Genomic DNA, 8,203 nt, shown 5'->3' with positions numbered 1-8,203 from the left:
CTAGCTTGTTTTTATTTAACATTTATTATTTAACAATTTAAAGAAATTATCATAATTTTTATTGATCAATAAAAGTTCATTAACATCTGCAGCTTTCATCCAAGAAGATACACAAATATTCATGATCTTGAGCAGATAAAAGCTCATTCCAATCTTGTTTAGGGTCAGAAACGTCATCATCCATCCCTCTCCTGAGGTGGAATCAAAAATGCTGCATTCCTTACTGCGGAGTTATTTCAAAGGCCAAAATGACAATTTGGAGGTATGCACTTCAAAGTGGAGGGTTATTGTCACATGTAGTGCTCAGTGTTGCACAGAGCACTAGCATGGTGGGCCGTGTTCAAAAATGGGAGAGCTTGTGCAATTAAACTGTGCATACTGTCTCCCTATATGTGGATGCTGGGGCTACAGGAGAAGCATGGCTGAATGAATGAAAGTGGACCTGGCCTACAGTGTCAAGGCTGGTGTCAGCAAACACCACTTTTTATGATATAAACATATATGGCCTACAGTGTCAAGGCTGGTGTCAGCAAACACCACTTTTTATGATATAAACATATAAAATTTTGTCAATTGTATGTTGCAACATGTATATTGCAAATGTATATTTTTATGAAGAAAAATGCTGAAGAAATTGCAACTGGTTTAGTAGTTTCCAGTGCATGTTTAAAATACCTATGACTGTATAAACAGTACAAGGAAGCTGCGCATTTTCATACCACACTGTAGACACACAACCTTCAAAACATCAAAATGCAGATCTAAAAGGTTATTATATTAAATATATGACCCAAAATTTTCATATGGTAGAACCATATGAAACCATATTATCATATTTTGCTATGACAAACATCAATTTTGCATCGTTAAACTGTTTCATAATTAATCTTAATCTTAATGTTAATCTTTTAATGTTTTGCAGTGTGTGAAAAAATACAAGCTTGAACAAAAGTTGATTTGTTATACTGCTGGTAATAACAGTAATTTTCGTGAAGAGAAAGGGGAATTCAAATGTATTCAGTTTAAGTGACGTAGGTAGACCTATTTTATGAATTAGCATGTGATTCTGTGTGCCTGTATGAGTAACGAAACTTCTGTGAATTTGTGAAAAAGTATATCTCATAGCAGCACAAGGTTTCCTTGGTTTGTTACCCGCAATAGAAAGAATTCTTTCAGTTTTTGATGGCCTAAAATCATATCTTTTTTGTGACAAATGCCCAAAATTATTATTTGATTTTTCTGAAAATCTAGAAATTTAACTTTCTGACATTTTTATATGGTACTCTACAGTTATTTAATAATGTAGTTCTGAAATTGGAAGCTAATTCTTGTCACAGCAACAGAAGCATTTCAGACATATTCTGAATTAATTTGTCAACTTCAGAAAAAGAAAAACCCATAATTTTATACAATCTTCTGCCAAAGAATTGCTATGCGCTCTAGAATAAACTAATGATGTTCAGTAACAAAAAATTCTTAAGCGTAGACAATTTTTATCATTCTAGTATCCAGTACTAAATAGTTAGCAGGTTTCAGTGGATAGATACAAACTGAAATTGCCTGGTCTGATTTATAAGAAGACTGCACAAGTTGTTAATGAAATTATAAATTAATGAAATTATAAAAGATTCCATAAATATTGATGACCTATTTGATGAATGTACATTGTTGAACCAAGTAATTCAAAACCAAAGGATAGGTTGTGGTTCAAGTTCTGAAAAAGTCTGTAGAAAGGGGTAGACTTTCAGTATCTACTGTTAACATCAGCTAAAGGTTTAAATTAATTTCTTGTAAATTTTATGAGTTCTAACTGCTTATTCAGCTATCCAACCAAGAAAGTCTTTAGAACTTTATAGGAGTGTAGAACATTATATGAACTGTATATGAGTGTTAAGAGAGCAAAAGGAGCCATTTATACTGTGTTCTTCATTACAGTGGTAGATAGCATTATAATGGAATGAGGAGGTTACTGGATACCGTAATGTGTAAAAATAATCAATCTCTATACAGTGCAGAATTGTTATGGATAAATCTGATGGTTACAGTGAATTTAAATATATTTAATATTATATGAAATATAAATCACCAAAATACAGTAATCAGATAAGTTAAACTTACCTTATTGATTTCTAATAACCGGTTTTCGTGGTATCCCACATCTTCAGTTGTTATTAAATTCTATTTTTATTACAATAAAACTTTTATTAAAATAAAACTTATGCTTTCAAATAACTTGTGTCCTCTTTTTGAAAATTATAATATTTTCTATTAAAAAATTTTAAATGATATAAATGTACATGTATTTGTGCTATCCAGTACTGGAATAATTTAGTCTTTAAAATGTAGTATTTTACTTTGTTCTATAGTCTTTATTGCTAACTGTTAGATTGTATCTATTATACTGTTAAGTAAATCATCATCTTCGAATGTGATCTGGTCATTCATCATTTTATATTTTTATTTATATTTATAAATATAATATTTCTTGAGTATATTCATTTTTTATCATTATCACAAATCTCCAAAATCTCTAATTGTTTTTATAATCTGTAATACTATTTTTGCATTCTAACAGATGTTCAGCTATAATAGGTATACCTCATTTTTTTATTTTTGTATGCTGTGTAATGTTCTGTAAATCTCTTTTTAAATATCTGTTGGTTTTACCTATAAAAATATTTTTACATTCTTTGCATTTATTTGTACATATTCCTCTCTATTACTTTTATTATTGTTATTTTTTAAATATTTCATAATGGGATTGTTTGGTTTGTATGCTCTTGTTAAAAGCATATGATTTATCTACTTAACATTTTGCAGTTATCCACTAACTTTTTATATTTATTTTTATCATATATGTTAATATTTTTTTAAATTATTTTATTTGTGTAATTATATTTTAGGTTTAAAACTTTTTGATAAATTATGGAAATATAAAACCGCCCCCACACATAAAACAAGTAAAGGAAGAACCATATAAAGCAAATACTGAAATAAAAGATTGTCAAGATAGAAAAAAAATTACAGAAAAATCTGCAAAATAAAGGTTCTTGTGAATGCAAAACAGAAAAAAGAGTAATTAATGAAATTAATTAGAAGTACTATCCACTTTCAACTGCTACATGTTTTAGGCTGTTTTAAGTTCTATTTCTGATATTAACACAAATTTAGAAACATTAAAAATTAATAAAGATATCATAAAATTAAATATATTAGAAAATATTATATATATAAATTGAAAATTTCAATTTTATAAATCATCAGACAGCATTTGAAGGAAACAATCTTATAAAATCAGCAACAGATAGCAGCACTCGTGTAAACTAATATGCAATTTTCATTATTTTAGTAGTTTTATTTTTAAATTTTTATTATGTAACAACAGAATTATTTCAATCATGATTGAGAATGTGGGATCCTGCAGAAGTACTTTCATGAAAAATTAAATTAAGATATGTCTTATCTCAATATTCTGTACTAGGTGGCTTATTTAATAGAATTTAAATATAATTTAATGGTACAGAGGAATAATATGAATCTTAAAATAATTAATTTCAGTAAAAAATTATAATTGTTTTATACATATTTAAAGTTAGATAGTTACAACCCATCCAATGAATAATTTTCTTTCAACTCTGAATACAGAATTTCTTAATTATAAAGGCTACTTACTACTACTTTTAATTTCATATTTACAGAAGAATTATACCACATTAACCAGACATAATAGGAACTAAATTACTTACAATTTATAAAACAAGTTAACAAAGAAAAGATTTACAAATACAAACCTATAAGTATTTTCTTCTTAGTCTGCCAAAAATAAGGACAATTAACAATAAATGGATTATGTCCACATGTTGATTGAATTCTAACTTCATCTTTTACTTGTTGAACTCCATTTTCAGAAATAATCTGAAAATGAAATTATAAATTAATTATTATAAATTATAATCAAATACTTTAGAATAAAAATAAAGCAATAATAACTCAATTCTCAAGATAAGAATGTTCATACCACTGAATTTGAACCAAGCAAGACTGATTAGAAAAAATAAGATCAAGTAGGTCTTAAATAGAAGGTCTCGAAAAATATTAAAGTCTACTAAATATTAAAATACAAAAAACAAAAATATTAAAGTCTTCAATCAGATGGAATTTGATATTCTATTACAAAAAAAAATATGATCAGTTGAATATTATTGATACCCATTAGAACTGCTAAAGCAGGGAGTGAATAGCTATGTGTTTCCCAAGTAAAGGCTAAATTTATAGTGAGGTGAGATAATGATGATTGAATAAAAACATCATCCCTATTTAAATAAATATATAATATTTATAAAGACTAATCTTTAAAATTTATTCTCTTGTTATTTCAAAAACACTTATTTCTTAATGTTAGGATTGGGAAAAAATGTTGTAGATTTATTGTAACTTATTGTCATGAAAAGCAAATTTACCCTAGGTAAATAAGATCAACCAAAAATGCATTTTACATTTCATTATCATATCTCAGCCATCTGTAATTAGATGTTCTATTTTTGCTTTTTCTTTAGTTTTGTTTTTTTCCTTTCATAAGTTTCAAGAAATTTATTCAACTTTTTTATGTAATGTTTCAATCTACAAGGATGAATTTTTTAAATTGTGTAAATGGTTTTTCCTTTACAATGTTATTATATAAAGTAATACATATAAACAATGTTATGCATGATTACTTTTATTCTGTCATACATGGGCTACTTTTCAGTAATAAAATCTATTTTTTTCAATTTTATTAATGAATTAACCTCTTTTTCAATAGCCTGATTTAGAGTTGAAAATCCATTTTCAAATTCAGATTATTTAAAGATGCACAAATTGATGAAGCCTTTTTTTCATGAAGTAACCTCATTATTTCTCTTGGTAACAATATTACTTAATAATAATGAATGAATCCATCATTCAATTCAGTATTTAATAAAATTTCATTATATCATCATGAACTGATCATATAACAGAAATAAAAATGGAAGACCGCTACAGTGGGATCACCAACACAGTTTACGTATAGCACTCAATAATAGTTACAGATAATAGAAAGATGATTTTCTTCAGCATAATTTTTTTTGTTAAATTAACCAGTCAAAAATGGATCTTCTCACAAGTACTTATAAAAATGTGTTTCTAATTCTTATATTTATATAATACTGGCAGACTTATTTTTTTCCTGAAAACTATTTTGCTTATGCTAGTCTGCTTTGCATCTCTAATTTATTTTGATTTCCTTCTGTAATTCTATTACCCAAATAATACAATTTTCCAATTTCTAGGGTGATATGTTCCTTTATATTAATATTTAATTCCTTATTATCCTCCTTTCTGTTACATGAAAATAATTAATAAAACATTACCTTTTAAAAGGTTTTTTATCTTTTATTTACTTTTATTTATTTTCACACTAATTTCTCCTCTAGTAATTAATTCATGCCATTTGAAATTTCTTCTAACAATTTTAATTTTTTCCAAAAGAATAATGACATCCGCAAATCTCAACATTTTTATTCTTTCTCCTTAAACAGTTACTCCACTCAATTTTTTTGTTCTCCAATATGGGGGAAACAGACTTCATTTTTGTCTCACTCCTGAAAAAGAGCCTTTCTTTCTTCATCTTCAACATTTATGACTGCTATCTGATTCTTCAAGAGATTATGTACATTTCTTCTTTTTCAGCATCTCAGTACAATGTGATTTACACATGTAAGCATTTGAACTGCCCTAATCAAATAAAAATTACTGAATTTATAATGAGCATAAAAATAATGGATCTTCAAAGGAGACAATTTGTAAGCTTCATCTGCATTAGGAGCCTGAGTAGAATTAATTTAATTGAAAGATTAATAATTTCATGATAATTTAAATATATTTTTTTTTAAACCAAAGGGCACCTTCAATCAAAAAAATACCATGCACAGGAAGACATGCTCTATGTTGAAATTCAATGCACTATTCTTCATGAATAACTAGGTTATTTATAATTAGTTAGGTAAATAATTAAAATTTACGTAATTAAATAATTAATATTATTACTGCGTTATAGGGTAAAATGTAAGTCATTACTTAATTTTGTTAAACTTTCTAAACTGAAAGTAAAATGTAAGAGTAATTATTTAAAAGTCTACATTTTCTTATAAATTCAGTTTTGTCAACTTGTGTATCCTGAAAAATACAATTATTTCTATACAGTTAAAATATCACACTGTAATAAATAGCTATTTTCACAAAATTACTTAATTTAACAAAGTGAATTTTAGAACATGACCAACCTAATTATCTATACCACTTTGATATTGTTATGAAAATCTATCAGTTGCTACTTAAATTCATTTACCTCCAGAATAGTTTTACAATAAAATGAATTATTTTTTTTGCTTTTGGATGATGAATTAATTTCTTTTTTTTTTGTTTGTTGGAACTAATAAAACTTTAGACACTCAAAAAAGATATTATAAAAAGTCCTTAAATTCAGAAAATAATTATAATACTGTGTAGAAAGTACATAAATTTTTATTCATTTAATTTTTTTTTTAATGTTACTATAATCTCCATTATTATTATTATGCTTTTACGGCCAACATGGGACCACTTAAGTCAATTTTAGTTGGATCTTTTCTGAGAAAAGCGTGTTATTTTACTCTTCCGAGCTGCCCAGTATTTCTTCATCCGTTCAGATCTTGCTTTCTTTTCTTCATCCGTAAATACCCTCTTCGTTGTACCTTGTCGTTTGTCTGTCTTTAGTTTAAATCTATTGCTTTTGTCTTTTAGCTTTGTAATTTTTCCAGTTTTATTCTGTAGGTCAGTCAGGGAAATTCCCAATTCTTTCATATCTTCTCTAATTTCTTTGATCCATCCTACTTCTAGCTTTTGGAACCAGAGCTTTTCAATGATATTTCTTGACAGTCTTGATTCCGGTGTCCGTATGAGATGACCAAAGAAAGAGATTCTTTTTTTCCGCATAGTATCAGTAACAGGCTCTATTTTTTTGATACACCACCTCATTTGGCACAATCCACCATTGGCCTTCTTTTTGGTGTTTTTTATTGATACACGTTCTGACAATTCTCCTCTCTATTTTCAGAATTTTTTCAATTCGGTTTTTCTGAGTGATTTTGAAAAGGGTCTCGCTTCCGTAGGTGACTTCTGGCTGTACTACAGTTTTATAATGTTTAAGTTTTGTTTTAGCAGAAAGGCATTTTTTGTTATATGTTGACCAAGTTAATTTTTGGGATTTAATCATTTTATTTGTCCTGTTTTGCCATGTCACTTTTTCATTTAAATTATAAGTTATTATTTCCCCTAGATATTTAAATTGTTTTACTATTTTAATTTTCTGATTGTTTACCGTAATGTGCTCTATTACCAGAGGATCTATGGCCATTAGTTCAGTTTTTTCGAAAGAGATATGAAGCCCTATCTTTTGTGCTAGGTTTTGAAGGCTCATGATTTGCGTTTTGGCTTCTTGAATATTATTTGCTAAAAGAGCGAGGTCATCTGCAAATCCTAGGCAATTTAGTGTGATGGAGTTTTTCTTAGTACCCATTTTTATATTTTTGGGATTTATTTCATACCATTTTCTCATGACAAATTCGAGGGCGCAGTTAAAAAGGAGTGCTGAGAGGCCGTCTCCTTGCCTCAATCCAGTTTTTATGTAGAAGGGTTGAGAGAGTTCACCTCTGAATTTCACTCTGGACTGGGTATTGGTTAAAAAGTTAATTTTATCATGTTTACGAGTTTAGGGTGAAGGCCCAGGTTTCTCAGAATATTCAGCATGGATGGTCGGTGTATACAATCATAGGCCCTTTTAAAGTCGACGAAGGTGATTATTAGTTGTTTTTTCCGTCTTTTATATAAGTCCATCATAAGTTTTAGGGATATTATTTGCTCCAGGCAACCTCTCCATGGCCTAAATCCCCCTTGGTATTTCCCCAAGTTCCAGTTCAAGTTGGTCTTTGCATCGGTTGTATATGATTCTCGACAGGATTTATGTGCAATCCAGGAGAGATATGCCTCTGTAGTTTTCCGGATTAGTTTTATCCCCTTTTTTATGTAATGGATGAATGAGGGCTGTGGTCCAGTGTTCTGGAAGTTTTTCTTCGTTCCATATTTTCACGAGGCATAGATGTAGGGAAGTTTTGACTGAATAAACTGATGAGTGTTTCCAGAGTTC

This window comes from Lycorma delicatula, chromosome 4, assembly GCF_047948215.1.
Source record: "Lycorma delicatula isolate Av1 chromosome 4, ASM4794821v1, whole genome shotgun sequence".
NCBI classification, from domain to species: domain Eukaryota; kingdom Metazoa; phylum Arthropoda; class Insecta; order Hemiptera; family Fulgoridae; genus Lycorma; species Lycorma delicatula.
The sequence above is the reverse complement of the archived record's forward strand: the minus strand, read 5'-3'. Positions refer to the sequence as shown.